Raw genomic sequence first — 18,385 nt, forward strand, 5'->3', positions numbered from 1 at the left:
TCGGTCCGGCGCTCCGGGGTTGGGATCCCGGGCCCGGGGCTTCCCCCCCCCCGTCCCTCCCGGTGACCAGCGAGGGGGACAGGAAGGACCCCGCGGGTCCCCCCTCGGATGGCCGGGGGCGCCTCCGCCGCGAGCGCGCGCACACTCGCGTCTTCACACTCGGGAGCCAACTTTCTAGAACACGGGGGAAACGCGGACGGAGGTCCGCGTGGCTCTGTCATTGTCCCTCCGCGAAGAAGCCGCGGCCGCTCCCCAGCCCCACGCTCCGATCTGCCCCGCGGAGCTGGGGAGCCCGGTGGCTAGGGATCACCGCCCTGGGTGGGACCGGCACCGAAGCCCGGGCGGCCGCGGCGGAATTCCGCGCCCCCGGGTCGCGGCTCCCGTCAGCGCCGCCCAGAGGCGGGGTGCGGTGCGAGCCGGTGCCCGCGGGGATGCCCTCCAGCTCGGCCTGCGCCCTGTTCTAGCAGTTCCTTTTTCCTTCTCCGTGAGTCACACCTTCTCTGGGCCCAGAGATTCCAAGACACAAGGGAGGTGCCAAGAAGCGACTCGTACAGACGGGCGAGGGTTGAGAGACGGGCTCTGCGGTCAGCCTCGCTCGACCCTTTCTCTCCATGACCTTGAAACTCCATGACCTCTCCCAGCCTTCGCTTGGTGAAGGGTAAGGGAGTCTAACAAAGCATCCGGAGTGTCACACGTGGAGAGATTAACTGTGAAGTGGCCTAGTCGTCACGTAGTAGGGAAGACTTGGGAAGCCCTTTAGAGTTTCGTGTGGGATGATGACAATTCATTCAAGTAAGCTTTTTTAAGACTTGTTAATTGAGTGCTACTCTAAGCAAATAAACAAATAGAAAGCCAGCACTGATGACTTACGCCTCTAATCCTGGCTGCTCAGGAGGATGAGGTCTGAGGATTCCAGTTTGAAGCCAGACCATGGGGACAAATCAGAAACTCTTATTTCCAAATAAACAGCAAAACGCCCCAGTAGTGGCACAAAAATGAATGAGAGAACAAATGTTTGAGGCCTCTGTCCTTGGATGTCAAGTATTGAAGATCCTGCCCAGGGTAGTAACAAAAACTTCCCCTTCAGGCCTGTTTTCTGAAGCACTTACTTTTCTCCACTCAGATGAGGACCTATCCTTCCTTCCTTTCTTCCTTCCTTCCTTCCTTCCTTTCTTCCTTCCTTCCTTCCTTCCTTCCTTCCTTCCTTCCTTCCTTCCTTCCTTCCTTCCTTCCTTCCTTCCTTCCTTCCTTCCTCCCGATTACAGGCGTGAGCCACCAGCCCCTGGCAAAAGGTAAACTCCAAAACCTTAACACAGATCCTGAAGTCAGAATCTCCAGGATGGAACCTATCATCTGAACTTCTAAAGCTCTCAGAAAACACTGCACTAGGAGAGTCAAGGAAGTGACTATTTAGCATAAGCATATTTGGGCAACAGCTTTTGTTTTTGCCCTTGAATCTGCCAACTACCTACCTCCTTTTTTTTTTTTTTTTTTTTTTGGGTCCGGACGTGGGGCCTGAACTCTGGGCCTGGGTGCTGTCCCTCAGCCCTTCAGCTCAAGGCTAGCGCTCTACCACTTGAGTCACAGCATCACTCCAGCTTTTTTCATTTTGCTTATGTGGTGCTGAGGAATCGAACCCAGGGCCTCAGGCATGAAAGGCAAGCGTTCTACCACTGAGCCATCTTCCCAGCCCTACCTACCTCCTTTTAGTCCAAAGGAATACGGTGTTCCACTCTAGATCCGAGTTTCCTGTGACCAGAGCAGAGCAAAGATTACTTGAACATGCCTCTACTGAGGTTGGAGATCTGCACAGCAGATGTGGTGAACATGCAACGGTTTTGTTGCATCAGCATTTAAACAGTTCAGTAAACCAGTGGACTTGAACAAGAATAAACTGTAATAATAAACGCTCAATGAATTCAGATCTGATTTTTATAGAAATATTGTAAGCATTATGCCCACCTTTGATCCTCAGCTCCACCCAAACCTGAGCTTCTCCCTGCCCTGGAGTTCCCCACACAGCTGGCCCCTCCCTCTCTCCACCCAGACCCTCCTCAACTCCCATCTACCTCACTTCCTATCCCCAGCCCCTGCTGCTACCTAGATAGCAGAGGCTGCCCTGTGCTCTCTCCAGGGGAAATATGGCTCCTCTACTAAACCTTGTAATAATCTTTCTCCTGTGCCTGCCTGCCTCCGAGTAGTCCCCTGGGATGGATGTGACTAATCCTTTCAGATATTTTGACCAGAAGGAAGAAAAAAATTATGAATATAAAAATGTGCATTTCTTAGCCCAGTGCTGGTGGCTCATGCCTGTGATCCTAGCTACTCAGGAGTCTGAGAGCTGAGGACTCAGGTTCAAAGCCAGCCCATGCATAAAAGTGTGGTAGAGGGCTCAAAGTGGTAGAGGGCTAGCCTTAAGCAAAAAGCTCAGACACAGCACCTAGGCCCTGAGCTCAATCCCCACAACCAACAACCACAACAACAACAACAAAATGAATTCTTTACCTGACTTATGTAACTGCAACCCCTCTGTACATCACATTTATAATAACCGTTTCAAAATGTCAAATGTCAATGTGCACAGATAGTTTATGCTTATAATCCTATCTACTCAGAAGGCTTAGCTCTGAGGATCTCAGTGTAAAGCCAGCCTTAGAAGAGTCTGTGAGACATGATATCTTCAATATAGCAGCAAAAAGCAACAAGTGGAGATGTGGCTCAAGAGGAAGAGTGCCAGCCTTGATGCAAAAAGCTAATCAAGAGCAAGAGGCCCCGAGTTCAGGTTTCAGTATCTGCACAAATACACATCAAGCAACAGCAGAGACTAGAGCCATTGGTCTGCTATTAGTTCTATTCTCTATTAGTTTATATGAGTGCACAATGGTCATGAAGTGTCAGTGGGCATGTGAGTTTACAATGGGTATATGATGTCACAATAGTACGTGAAGTCACAATTGCAATGTGAGGTCACAATGGTTATAAGGTCACGTGGGTCTCCAGAGTCAAGAGGTCACAAAGGGATTATAAGGTCGCAATAGGTCTGTGATGTCACTATGGCTATATGAGAACACAGTGGTCATGAGGTCACAATGGGAATATGAGGTCATAACGGGTCTTGAGTTATAATGTTGCTAGGAGAGCACAATGGTCATGAGTTTATAATGGAATGTGAGTTCGCAATGGGAATGTGAGGTCACAATGGATATATGATGTCACAATGGGTCTGTGATGGCACAATGAGAACACAATGGTCATGAGGTCACAATGGGGATGTGCATTCTCAAGATTCATGAAATCACAAAGGTGATAAAGGTCACAATGGGTCCATATGTCACTATGGCTATATGAATGCACAATGTTCATGAGATCACAATAAGAATGTGAGGTCATAATGGGTATATGACATCAGAATGGGTCTGATATGTTACAGGCAAAGTAAGGCCACAATGAGGTCATGAAGTCAATGGATATTTGAGGCCAAAATGAGTCTATGATATCACAATGGCAATAGGACACAACAGTAATGAGGTCACAATGGATATATGATGTCACAATGGGTATGTGATGTGACAATTGTTCTATAATATCATATTTCCATGATGAACATATGAGAGCACAATAGTCATGAGTTCACAATGGTAATGTGAGGTCACAGTGGATATATTGCAATGGTTCTATGATGCTACAATGGCAATGTGAAGTCTCAAGAGTCATGAGGTCACAAAGAGGATATAAGGTAACAGTGGATCTGTGATATCACGAGGGCAATATGTAAACATAATGGCCATGAGTTACAATGGGGTTGTGAGGACCAAGATGGGTTCATGATGTCACCATGGCTCTGTGATGTCACAATGGTGAGATGAGGCGCAATGGGCATGAGGTCACAGTGGGCATCTGTGAGCGCCATGCTCCTGCTCCTGATTCCTCAGGGCACCAGGGCATCTCACCTGGGCTCTCCAGTGGAGTTGATGTGGTTTCTTGGGTTGTTTTTCTGCTCTTTATTTGCTTTACTGCCCTCATGGCTCAGTTTTCTAACAGTGTTAAGTGAATTTAAGGCTGCACGTTCTCTGGAGACATGTGTCCACCTGCAGTTGCTGGCTTTCTAATAAAGACTCCCAATTCAATCTCTCAAAAAAAAATGGGCATAAGCCAGGCATCGGTGGCTCACGCCTGTAATCCTAGCTACTCAGGAGGCTGAGATCTGAGGACCATGGTTCAAAGCCATCCCAGGCAGGAAAGTCTGTGAGATTCATCCCACTTGAGCACTGAGGCTCAAGTGGTAGAGCGCTTGCCTTGAAGAGCTGAGTGATAGCACCCAGGTCCAGAGTTCAAGCCCCATGACTGACAAAAAAGGGGGGTATATGATGTCACAAATGGGTCTGTGATGTCACAATAGCAATGCAAGGTCAAAAGAGTCATGAGGTCACAAAGGGATATGAGGTCACAATGGGTCTGTGATGTCACAAAAGCAATATGAGGGCACAATGCTCATCAGATCATAATATAGATGTGAAGGTATACTGGGTTTATGATGTCCTAATAGATCATTAATATCACAATGGTCATATGAGGTCCCAATGGATACATGAGGTAACATAGGTCTGTGATGTCACAAGGCAATGAGAGGTCCCAATAGTCACAAAGTACCCATGGACATGTGAGGTCACAATGGGTTTGTGATGTCACAATATGTATGTGCAGGTACAATGGTCAGGAGGTCACCATTAGAATGTGAGGTCAAAATGGGTAGATGATGTCAAATGGGTCTTTGATGTCATAGGAGCAGAGACTAGAACCACACAAACGGTGTCAGTAAAGACCATTTTCCTAGTGATTTCCTAGAGGCATTTTATTATTTATTGACATTTTCTTACCAGGCAGGCAACTAGGTAGTTTTCTCTGCTTATAGTATTCTTCCCCTTAGTACTTTCAGCCAAGCAAGAGTAAATAAATTTGTGTGACCTTTCAGGACATCAGATATGACCTATTATTTCAATACCCTAGAGAAGAAACTCCAGGAAGCAAGAGTTTAAACTTTCAAATCCTGGCTAATGTTCTGGTTTAATTCCAAGCAGAGAAGAAGGAGGAGGAGGAGGAGGAGAGGAAGATGTCATTTTTTAGATTGTACTACTATGGAACCTCAAGATTTATTGTATGCCTCCTAACATTTCCCAAATAGGCTATATAAAACACAAAATATTCCATATCATCCTACATAATTCCACTGAAAATGTGTCTGATGATGTTGCTAATTATCTTGAGAACAGAAAATGTGCATTTTCTTGAGAGTAGTCGTTTGGGTTAGTGGGTGTCTTGTTTTGTTTTGATACTGGAGTTGAAGCACAGGACCTCTTGCTTGCTGCACAGGCTCTTTACCAGTAAACCTCACCTTCAGCTTTTTTTCAGGCAGTTTTTTGGTTTGTTTTTTGCTTGTTTGTTTTTGAGACCTTTTCTGCCCAAACTGGCTTCCATGATCTTCCCAGTCTCAGCCTCCCTCTTAGTTTAGGATGACAGGCACACAACACTACAACCAGGTATAAACTGAGAAGGGGATAGGGAGGTCTTGTGAACTTTACCTGTAGGCTAGTCTCAATCCTTCATCCTCCTGGAGAATAGACATTTGTATGTGTCTTTTATGCCACTGTCCACCAACTTGGTTAAAGTACAATCCTTTGAATGTAATAGGTATTTAAATAATACTAGAAATACTACTAGCCAAAATCAGTTCTCTCTCTCTGATATTAATTCTCCTTCCTTGTTGTTTATAAATTTCCTGCACCAGAACAAAACTGAATGTAGAAATGTCCATGTTTTAAAATACTCTAGTGGCATATTAGTTTTTGAAGGACAAATAAAAAATAGGCAAATAAAAGGAGAACACTGAATTAAAATATTCATAATCCAACTACCTGGAGTTCATCACTTTCATATATGGGTAAGCTAGATTATTTGCTAGGACACACACACACACACACACACACACACACACACACACACACTCACACACCCCACTCTCTTGTTTTCTCTCCTTTTTTTTCCCATTTCAGATTTATACTTAATACGTAGACTCAAATTATCCTTTCTTACTCTCCAATAGATCATCATTTTTCTATTAGTAAAAAGACCTACGTAAATCCTTTTCAGTAGCTGAATAAGATTTCTTTTTTGAGGGTTCAAAATGTTATTTAAGGCTCTTCTAGTGATCAGTCAGGATTGTGAAGGAGAGTCAAATAACAATCTGTAATAGAATGTTTTGGGTTAGCCGTAACAGAAACTCACTTAAACTAGTTGAAGCAAAACAGGGAATGTATTACCCCATCTAACTGGTAAGGCAGAGAGTAAACCTGGCTTCCAGCTTGTGTGTTTAAAGAGGTCCAGGGGATGCCCTCAGAATTCTCTCTCTCTGTCTCTGTCTGCTCTGCTCTGTTTGCCTTTCTGTGCCTAGTCTGTTCTGTTTTCCTCTCTGTTGCTGTGTTTTCTCTTGCTACATTCAAGCAGGCCCCCTTCTCCAGCCTGCTGAGAAGGCCAGCTTTATAAAGCCCAGTTTCACAGTCTCCTTACAAAGAAGATTTTGATTAACAGGAGGGAAACACCACCAGGGGAACTTCAGTGTGCACTAAAGCAATTTCACTTGGTTCCAGTCAAGGTAGGGACTGTTTATTAATGCCTTTAAAAAGAAGCACCTTCGATCAATTGAAAGCCTCGTAGGTGACCAGGGATGCGATGTAAGAGCTCATGGCTTTCATGAGGCTGTGGTTCTCCCCAGCCCTGACTGCACCCTCCTCCCCCAAAACCGCCAGCTGCCTGATCAAGCTTGGCAGAGCCCATGTGAACTTTGAGATCCCTCAGCAAGGTGGCCTCCTCTCAGAACCTTTTACGCAGCTAACTCAGAGTTCCAGTCAAAGCTGCAGTGGCTAGCTGTTTTTGTTTTTGTTTTTTTTGGGTCTGGTCATGGGGCCTGAACTCTGGGCCTGGGCGCTGTCCCTCTGCTCTTCAGCTCAAGGCTAGCGCTCTACCACTTGAGCCACAGCGCCACTTCCGGCTTTTTTCTTTTTGCTTATGTGGTGCTGAGGAATCGAACCCAGGGCCTCGAGCATGCAAGGCAAATGGTCTACCACTGAGCCACCTTCCCAGCCCCACCTGGCTGTTATTTTTGTACATATTCCAAAGATAATCTCAAGCTGGCAACATTGCAATGTTTAAACTTTTTTCCACTTAAAAAAATTATCATTGATGGTAGAGCGCTCGCCTTGAGCTGAAGAGCTGAGGGACAGCGCCCAGGCCCAGAGTTCAAGCCCCACGACCGACAAAAAAAAAAAAAAAAAAAAAAATTATCATTGATACTTATAAGAAGAGGTTACATTTAACAAATCAGTTTATGAGTGCAAGGCATCTTGGTCAATGTCACGCCATCCATCATTCTTCTCCATCTTTCCCAGTCCCATCCCTACCCTGAAGTTACGTGGTTCCATTTTCACATATGTTCATTGAATATGATGACCATATTAAGCCTTTCCCCATGGAGACTGCTCAGGTATTAGACTTATTTACTATTCTTACCTAGCTAAACCACACATCAGTTTCTGACTGGAGTCTTGAGTTGCTCAGAGGCTAAGCTGCAAAGAGAATTACATGGCACGATGGCACATGGCAATTGGATATCAAGTAGATTGCATTAATTTATTCAGCAAAAATCAATTAAATGCTTATTTTGTCAATTCCTAGTAGAGATTTGTGGCACAGAGCTAAAAGACAAATTTTTGTTGTTATTTGTTCATGTATTGGCTTTTATTTATGGAGGAAATTTACTTCCTAATTTGGCCCTCAGACAACAAAAATAAGAAAACAGTGTTTAGAAAGTACACAGTCAGGTAAAGAGATGCAGAGAAAATCTCATTAGGAGGCATTGTAATTTGTAAACATGGTTTTAGGAGAGATTCTTGCCTCTTCCTGTCTCTTTTATTTTAGTAGTTTAATAAGTGAAAGATGAAGCTGAGCTTTTGTTTTTGTTTTTTATTTTTTCTGGTCCTGGGGCTTGAACTCAAGGCTTTGGCTTGTCCCTTAGCTTCTCTGTGCTCAAGGCTAGCACTTTACCACTTGAGCCAAAGAACTCCATCCAGCTTTTTCTGCTTATGTGGTACTGAGGAATGGAACCTAGGCCTTCATACATGCTGGGTAAGCACTCTACCACTAAGCCACATCCCCAGGCCCGGAAGCTGAGTTTTATGATCGTATCCTGATACCCAAATGTGCCACAGAGCATTCACAGATCTTATGCCACTGAAGTTCACTTTGTGAGTGCATGGCTCCATAAAGCACAACTCTCTTGCTACAATGCTGACCCAGTGCACTGGAGGTTAGATTCTGAAGAATGACTCAGGATGCTGAGCAATTGGGAGTCTGAGCAACCCTCTTTAACTGGACTGTGTGTGTGTGTGTGTGTGTGTGTGTGTGTGTGTGTGTGTGTGTGTGTGTGTGTGTGTGTGTGTGTGTGTGTGTATGCATGTGCGTGTTCCTGCACTAATCTTGAGGCTTGAACTCAGGGCCAGAGTACTGTCCCTTAACCTTTTTTGTTCAAGGCTAGCACTCTATCAATTGAGCCACACATCTCTACTTCCAGTTTTTTTTGTTGCTTTTTTTTTTTTTTTCCTGGTAATTTGGTTATAGGAGTGTCACACACTTTCCTGCCCAGGCTTTGAACCAGGATCCTTAGATCTCAGCCTGAGTAACTAGGATTATAGGTGTAAACCAGCAGCACCTGGTAAACTGGACCATCTTCATATAACTGATCCCTACCAACTTCCACCTCCAGTGAATGAAGAGCCCCCCAAAATGCCATACTCACAGTTCAGACTCACTATGTTCCTACAAACTCATTTTTACGAATAGGTGCCCGGGTGAGGAAAGGCCTAGCCAACCCTAGAGTGCTGATGAGCAATGTCCCCCAGGGAGTCAGTGCCCAAATTTGGAGTTCTTGTTTCCTGAACATTCCTGACACTCCTAGCTGAGAGACTCCGCCTGCTTGAAGTCTGAGTGCCCTAAGGGTAGATGCAGCAGAGAAGTGCTGAATTAAGCTAAATATTGGAAGAGGCTGCAGTTTTAATTATCAAGTCTGCTTTGGTGAATGCAGGAACTGGCATGGGCTGGAGAATGTTTCTGCTTCCAGATTCACAGCATCTGCATTTTTCAGATGTTTGACCTTGATCTTGTGACCTTGCCTCTAGAAATCTGACAGGGCTGGGAATACTTTGAGATGGGAGCAAACACCAGACAGAGTGCTCCTTTTCTCTGGTTCTGTCTCTCTATCATCTGTCTGTCTCTGTTTCTCTGTCTGCCTGTCTCCCTCTCTCTTTGTCTCAGTCTGTCTCACCCTCTGTCTCTGTCTGTCTTTCTCTCTGTGTATGTTCTGTATATGCGTCTCTGTGTGTTTCTGTGTTTTTCTCCCTCTCTTTCTCTCTGACTCTTAAATCAGGGGGTTTCCTATTTTAGACTTGACTCAGCTTCCTTCAGTTACTAATTTGAGTTGCACATCCAGACTCAGTATGACTTTATTTTTTTTTTAATTGACCCCACTAAAGTTAAAACTATGACAGCTATGCAATCCTTTCACTAAGGCAAGCTGGCATTTCCTGACACTGCGTTCCAGATGGCTGAGAACCTTCTCTAGTTCATGTTTTTCAAACTTTTATGTTTGCTGCTCACAGAAAGAAATGCACTTCCCATCATTATATGGCGCATGCACGCACGCACGCACGCACACACGCACACACACACACACACACACACACACACACACACACACACATTCGAAATTAAGGTTTTATTAAATGGTACTTCACTTTCTGCATAGAATGCATTCTGCCAAGGGTTACAGACCCCTGGCCATCCCTTCCTTATCCTGCCCCTAGATGATTCAACAGCTAGGAATGGTTTTACATTTTTAGATGGATGAAAAGCATACCAAATGAAGAATAATATTTGTACGAAGATATATTTACAACATGGCATGCCCCGCTATAAATCTCTACATTTATCGTCTCATTAAATCTTCACAATAATTTGTCTTTGTCTTCATTGAAATCATGACCACCATAACAGCAATGGTGGCTAACATTGTCCTGGTGAATGCTATTGTGCTGAGTACTCTGGGAAATTCTTTATAGGACCTATTTCACAAAGCAAGAAGTACTAGCACTCCTCTGTCACAGGTGAGGAAACAGGTTGCTTGGCCAGGTTGTGTAATTGCAGAGGGTCACAAACCAAGAAAGATGCATCTAACGGAGGCAACCTAGGCACCCATGCATCTTCAGACTGTCTCATCCATCTTGTAGTATCTTTCCCACAATTGACACATAGCATGTGCTCAATGCACATTTGAAAAATGAATACACTACATGAATGAAGGATGCTGAGAGAAAGATGGTCTCTCATGACTTCTGACCTGCTCTGGAAATACAAGCAAAAGAAATGTGATCTGTGCTTCCATTTTTATTTACATGTTTTACATTTCTTTATTTTTGGCAGTACTAGGGTTTGAACTCAAGACCTCAAACTTAAGCTGGGCTTTGCTGGTTCACCCTTGTAATTAGCTACTTAGAAAGTTGAGATCTCAGAATCACAGTTGCAAGCTGGCTCAGGAAGGAAAGTCTGTGAGCAATATATCTCCAATTAACCAGCAAAAAGTCAGAAATAGAGATGTGGCCCAGGTGATACAGAGCATAAGTTGAATTAAAAAGCTAAACCCACACTCAAGCCTAGAGTTCAAGCCCCAAGCCTTCAGACTTGCTAGTCAGGTATTCTACCATTTGAACCACATCCTCTGCCCTTTATGCTTTACTTGTATTTTTGGTAGTCTCTTGGTTTTGCCTGGGTTCAGCATGGACATTGATTCTTCTCCCTATGCCTCCTAGATACCTGGAATTGTAGACACATAATGCTTGCTTAGCTTACTGATTGTAATGAGGGACACCTTAACTTTTTACCCACACAGGCTTCAAATGATAATTTCCCCCATCTCTGCCTCCCAAGTAGCTAGGATTACAGGAGCAAACTACCATATCTCATCCTATTCTGTGCTTTTAAAAGAAGCAGTTATCTCATTCATTAGGTGTGCCCAACACAAGTGGGGTACAGTGGCTCAAGCCTGTAAACCTGGCTACTTGTGAGGTAAAGATTCAGGGATTAAAGTTCAGAGTAAACCTGGGCACAGTGACACACATTTGTCATTCCCAGCAACATGTAGAACACAAGTAAGAAGACCTCAGTCCAGGCCCTCCTGGACATAAAGTGAGACCCTACCTGGAAAATAACCATTGCAAAAAGGGCCTGACTGCATGGCTCAACTGGTCGAGAGCCTATCTTCCACACTCAAGGCTGTAAGTTCAATTCCCAGTACTGCCCTACACAAAATGAGAAACACCGTTACACAGAAGTGCCCTTAATGTTTTTTTCATTTGAGTCTCACAATGGCACTGGGTAGTAAATCATACCACTGAAGCTTTGGTTCAGAGAGGTTCATCATCTTGCCTAAGATAACACAATTAACATTCAAATCTAACATGACTGAGACAAACCGCACTGTTTTCTTGTTTTGTTGTTTGGCTTGGGTTTGTGCCAATACTGGGACTTGAACTCAGGCCCTGGGTACTGTTCCTGGCTTTTTTTTTTTTTTTTGTCGGTCATGGGGCCTAAACTCTGGGCCTGGGCGCTGTCCCTCAGCTCTTCAGCTCAAGGCTAGCCCTCTACCACTTGAGCCACAGCGCCACTTCCGGCTTTTTTCTCTTTGCTTATGTGGTGCTGAGGAATAGAATCCAGGGCCTCATGCATGAAAGGCAAGCACTCTACCACTGAGCTACCTTCCCAGCCCCACTTCTGGCTTTTTTTGGAGTGGAGGAAGGTGTTAATTGGAGAAAGGAGACTCCTGGACTTTCCTACCTGCTCTGGCTTTGGACTTCAATCCTCAAATCTCAGTCTCTTGAATAGCAAGATAGATATGAGATACTGATATCCAGTTCCCTTAGACAAATTTTACGACCTAGTTGAGACTCGCTGACCTCTGCCACAAGGTGAGTATGATTGCTATTAGTAATCATAAAATACTGCTCTGTGGGTGTCACTTGGCTTAATAATGATGACAATGATAGTTAATATATCCTTCCTTCTTTTTGTCTCTTTTTGTATATGAATTTAGAACTACTAATGTGCGTAGCAATCATTCCACTCAAAGCCAAGGGATCCAAGTTTGAAGACCCCAGTGCAGTTTGAAGAGCTTTTATCTCCCTATGAGGCCCCTTAGATCCCAGGAGAATGCTCTATGAATAAGTCTTTAAATAGTTTCCAAAGGAGTGGAGCAATCTACTCAAAGTACTACATGGGGTGATGTTGAAATGTAGGCTAAATGTAGGCTATAACTAGAATCCCCAGGCTGGTCCCAACTTATTGCCAAATAAGAATAGGCATGGAATCAAGATCTATTAAGACGAAGGACAGCTACCCCTCCTTCTGTCCCCCTCGGGGATAACTAAACTGTCACCACAAATCGGGGGACCTCTATTTCCTTCTGTATTTGCATTTCTGGCTTCCTCCCAGGTAACTGGTAGAGCAAATCCGGATACAGTTCCAGAAGCAACTGTACAGCAACTTTAGTATCGTTAGTAACTGAAAGACAGAGATGTGTAAAGAGGAGAGAAAATTTGTCTCTCAGAAACAGGATGCCGTTCCTCCCCTACACTGCTCCGCCACATTCTGTAAAAAGAATGTGTAAAAAGAATGAGCCTTCTAGAACCGGCCCCAGGCCTCTGCCTCTTGTTCTGGGCTTCTCTGGGGAATTGAGGGGCATTGGAAAAATAGCTGCAGGGTTTGGTTTTCAGTTGGTCAACCCTGATGTTAATTTCTGTATGGGACATTTTTAATCTCCATTCTTGGCAGGAAACTGCACAAGTACAAAAGCTGCTAGCTCAGTGAATATCTACTGGAGATGAGAGGAGGGTCAGTGGAAGAGATGGTGTCTGATGGGTTTATCAGAGTTCGCGTCCTTGCTCCTCCACCCCAACTTTATTTTTTTCAACTGGCTTTTTTTTTTTTTTTTTGGTCTGAGAAAAAGTCTCATTATGCAGACCAATCTGGCCTCAAACTCCCAATCCTCCTGTCTCAGCCTCCTGAGAGCTGGAATGATAGGCATGCACTGTCACAACTAGCAAGGCATAGTCCAAGTATTAGTTCAAGTATTAGCTTTCACAGCAGCTATAATTGCTCATTTGTTTGTTGCTCATTCCTTCCAAACTATTTCATCTACTTGTTTGTTTTGGTGCCGGTCCTAGGGCTTGAACTCATAGCCTGGGTGCTGTCTTTGAGCTTTATTGCTCAAGGTTAGTGCTCTACCACTGGAGCTACAGTTCCATTTTTGGCTTTTTGGTAGTTAATTGGAGAAAAGAGTCTCAGATTTTCCTATCTGAGTTGGCATTGAACTGTGATTCTCTGATCTCAGCATCCTGAGTAGTCAGGATTACAGGCCTGAGCCACCGATGCCTGGCTACAAACTACTACCTGTCTACTAACTGCCTTGGTTGTATTGTGTACTGACCCATCCTTTCATTCAATGTGTGTGTGTGTGTGTGTGTGTGTGTGTGTGTGTGTAGAGGGTACAGTGTGGACAGGGAACAGATGGAGCTGAGCCTCTCCCTAGCCACCTAGAGGTGGTTCTAAAGGTTGGGCTGAAGGCTCCTACACAGAGTGGGAATCAAGTCCAGTCCAGGATTCCCTTAGAGCCTGGAGTTTAAACTGAAACCCAGTGAAGCTGCAGAAGTTGATGAGCAGAAGAGCGTGGTAGCTGGTGAGGAACTGGAAGTGTTTTCTTTCTGAAGGAAACTATGTGTGTTCAAGAGGGGGAAAGGAAAGTGGACAGCCAGCTCCCAGAGGATGCTGGGAAGCATCCTTCATAAGCAGAAAGCTTTGAGCCAAGGACAATTCACAAGGGTCATTTGCACTTTTGTATTTATTTAGCTGTTTAAATAAATAAGTTTACAAGCTGTCTTCCCTGCTGTTGGGAGTGTGGGGGAGCCTTGACCCTGACTTGTTCCCTAGTGTCCCCAAAACACAAAACACTAAGGGAGCAGGGAGCAAAGGCACACTTTCTGATTTATTGAAGACTTACTGGCTCTCTCACAACTCAAGCAATCTGACACGATCATCTGACTCTTGGTAGCAAACCGGCAGCTTGTGTGTGGTGAGGAGCAGGCTCTGTCAGATTCTGGGTTTAGACTTGGCAGTATTTGAAGCTGAGATGTTTCTCTTTGTTAGCCATTATCGATCAAAGCTGATGGTGACTGTGGAGAAATTCGCCCACAGAGGAGCAGGATCTAAAAGGTGCATTCTTGTGCTCTCCTCATCCTGACTTGGTCCCCACACTTTCTAGGATGGAGGCTCATTTACCATTGTCTGTTAAAAAAAGGAAAGTGTAGGAGGCAGAGATGTAGAGGATTTTTGTTCAAGGTCAGCTTCGGCAAAGAGTTCATGAGAACCTAGCTCAGCCAACAAGACAAGAATGGTTATTCACAAATACAATCCAAGTTACTCAGGAGGTAGATGTAGGAGGATTATAGCTACCAGGCTCTGAGGGTCAAAAGTACAAAGCCCTATTGGGAAAATAACCTAAAGCAAAGAAATATAAGAATGCAGGTATAGCTCAAAATGTTGAGCACCTGCCTAGTAAGTAAAACATATTTGGTTCAAACCTCAGTACTTAAAACACTCACACAGACAAGCTAAAAAACAACAAGAAAAATATCCTTCCAGGTACAAATACAATTGTGTTCTTTTGGAGACCGTGTGGCACTAATGTAACACACCTGTTGTCCATTCAGAGCACTGATTACCAAGACATATTCCCTTGCAGAGGAAAAAATAGTGTACTGTAACTTTAAGAGAAAATGTTCAGAGATTTAGGTAAGCCTCTTTGTTTCTTTTTATTTTTCTTCTTCTTCGTAGTCTTTTTTTCTTTTGCTTCTGGCTCAGGGGCTTGAACTTATAGCCTGGTGTTTTTTTTTTTTTTTTTTTTTTGCTCAAGGCTGTCATTTGAGCCACAGCTTCACTTTCAGATTTTTGTTGTTGTTGTTGTTGTTACTTGTGAGTCTTGAACTCAGGGCCTGGGGCTGTCCCCAAGCCTTTTGGTGCTCAAGGTTAGCATCAAACCACTTGGGCCTCAGGCCATTTCCCACTTTTGAGTGGATAATTGGAGATAGGAGTCCCATGGGGAACTTTTCTGCCCCTTGACTGGCTTCTAACCTCTATCCTCAGATCTCAGCCTCCTGAGTGGCTAGGATTACTGGCGTGAGTGGCAGGTGCCCCTTTAAGCCTCTCAGTTGTGCAAGCCTAAAGATCAACATTCAGGAGACAATTCTGTATATTTGCTTTCTGGAGGTTTTGGTTTGGTTTGGTTTGGAAAGACCACAGGGTCTTGCTGTGTTGCCCGGGTAACACAATGCACATTTAGGGACTCACGTCCTCCACCCCCTTCTCTTTCCCTCCCTCTCGACTGGGCCTGGGGTCTCTATCTGCTGCTGGGTGTTATGGCAGGATTTGACCTTCACCACCTGGAGCCTGCCCTGCTTCTGGACTCCTGCTCTGAGTAAGTCCATCGATTCCTTTTACTGGTTAAGTTGAAATTCAATAATTTGGTGGCCAAATTGTCCTGGGTAGTTAGAGAGAAAAAAAAAAAGTTAGAAATTCCGGAAGAATTTCTTGGCTTCTAAAATTGAGCAGCATGCATAAGAAATCAGATTGGGTGGAATGGTGCCAAAATCTGTCTTCAGTTTTTTTTTTTTTAAGTGAAATCTTCTAAGAGTTAATGCCTTAAGTATATCAGTGAAAGTTTGAGTAAGAAAAATGCATGCTTTAAAAAAAAATTGCCAGGCTGGGAATGTGGCTTAGTGGTAGAGTGCTTGCTTAGCATGCATGAAGCCTTGGGTAAGGTTCCTCGGTACTACATAAACAGAAAAAGCTGGAAGGGGCGCTGTGGCTCATGGGGTAGAGTGTTAGCCTTGAGCAAAAGAAGCTCAGGGACAGTGCACAGGCCCTGAGTTCAAGCCCCAGGACTGGAAAAAAAAAAGCCAACACCTGGAGGTATAGCTCTGTGGCAGACTATGTAGGTTAGAGTCCTGGGTTCAGTTCCCAGCATGCACAAAAATCACTAGCAGGACCCAGGAGAAAATGGTGATCAGCCCATTTCAGGCCTCTTCTCAGGCCACACTTTTGCAGACATTCTGCTTGATTCACTTCCTAATATAGTTTGTTTTAAAGTACATTAATTTACATGGATATATAATACACTGTCAGCTTCTTGTGGGTTTTTTTCCTGAATAAACTGTTAACTGGTGTTCCATATCAGGGAATATTTAGATTGTTTCTTAAATATAGCAAGAATGTGTTAATATTCATCCTTTTCTTGCTACTAACCCTACCTGCAAACAGACAAGGGGTGGTGTGAGTAACTTCCAATATTTAATCAGGGAAATTTGCACTGCGCACCTTTAGAGGCTCCAAGGACATTTAAAACAAATTATTAAGCAGCTGCAAACGATTGTGTTTTCTTGGTTCCGTAATTTATTTAAACAGGCTCCGAGAGAGAGTGGTTTAGGCTGTAACCTTTGTCGACTATACATAAAGCTCTAACAAAAGTTGTGTATGCTGACTTACATCACAGCTGTGTCACATGTTCTAAACAACAGGTTAGACCGAAAGCTTTGAATATGGCATACTAGAAGAAGTGTGATCATTTCTGTGTGTGTGTGTGTGTGTGTGTGTGTGTAGCTGTATCTGTGTGTGTATCTGTTTCTGTGATACTTTGAGTTTGAACTCAGGCCTCACACTTGCTAAACAGGTACTTGCTACTTCACCTATGTCCCCATTCCCTTTTTTTACTTCTTATTTTTCCAGTGGTATCTTTCCTTCTATCCATGTCTCCCACCTAGCTGAAATTACAAGTACACACAGCCATGGTCAGCTAAGTTGTTGAGATTGGGTATGTTTTTTGCCCAGAAAAACATCTATTATCTCCTGAATAGCTGGGATTACAGACATGATCCACCACACCTGACTTCAAACATTTTAGTGTTGGCTTGCTTTTGTCATGTAACAGATCTTGTTTTCTTCTGTACAGATGGGATGCCTTTTTCTTGTTCATTGAGCTAGCCATTCATTTTCACACTCAGAACATACTGCCCGGTATTGAGTACTGATTCTTACCTCCAGAGCTTTATAATATGCATCTCTTGAGAAGCACGTCTGAGAGCCAATGAATAGTCAATCTTTCTAAATAAATTTAGAAATTTCATTTGAGGGGTTTTGGTTATAACAGTTTTACAGTTACTTCTGTACAAACCAACCCTGTCTTGTACCTATATCAAAAGAGTTATTTCCATGAAAGTTCATTCAGTATTTCTAAGTTAAATAGGCAATACAAGCTTCAAGCCAGAAATGACTGTTACTGAGCCCTTCCTCTGTATGGACAGAAAGAATAACTAATTCAATAACTAATTAAATATTATCTTAGGAATGGCAAGAAATCCCATAGTTTGTCTCTAAATTCATTACTACAATATTGCTTACTTTGTTCGTGTGCATGCAAGCAAGTCCTGGGACTTGATCTCAGGGCCTGAGCACTGTCTCTGAGCTTTATTCCTCAAGGATAGTGCTCTACCACTTGAGCCTCAGCTCCACTGACCACTTTTTTTTGGTGGTTAATTGAAGAGTCTGATGGACTTTCCTGCATGGGCTGCCTTTGAACTGCGATCATCAGGTCTCAGCCTCCTGGTTAGCTTGGATAACAGGCATGAGCCATTGGCACCCAGCTTACTTTGTGCTTTTAAAACATTTAATTTCATCTTGAATTTTGCTCTCAAGAGCAGAAAATCTAGAGTGTGTATTTTTTTTTTGTATAAATGCAATATTCCTTTCCATCCTAAAGTTCCCCAAATATTAAAACTTAGAATATGGAGACTATAGGAAACACTGCTGTAAGCGTGAGGCTGAACTCATCTGTGGACCAGATGCACAGGCCTGAGGGGGCAGGGTATGGCTTCACACTTCCACCTGAAGGAAGGCTGCCATCACCAGCACTACAGCCCTACTGGAAGGGCTCCTAGGAGGTAATGTGTATCACACCATCTCCGGAATCACAGGCCTTCTCCCCTTATGCTCTGTTCCCTCCTTTTGTCACACTTTAAAATGAATACTCCCTGGATGAATCTCTCCTCTCCTCTTGTTTCTCTCCTCTCTTCTTCCTCCTCTCCCCACTTCTTCCTCCTCCCCTCTCTCCTATCCCCTCTGCTCTCTCTTCCCCCCCTCTTTCCTCCCCTCTCTTCTCTTCTTGGCTCTGAACTTCATG

Source organism: Dipodomys merriami, unplaced genomic scaffold, assembly GCF_024711535.1.
Source record: "Dipodomys merriami isolate MVZ:Mamm:240054 unplaced genomic scaffold, mDipMer1.0.p SCAF_13, whole genome shotgun sequence".
Taxonomy (NCBI): Eukaryota; Metazoa; Chordata; class Mammalia; order Rodentia; family Heteromyidae; genus Dipodomys; species Dipodomys merriami.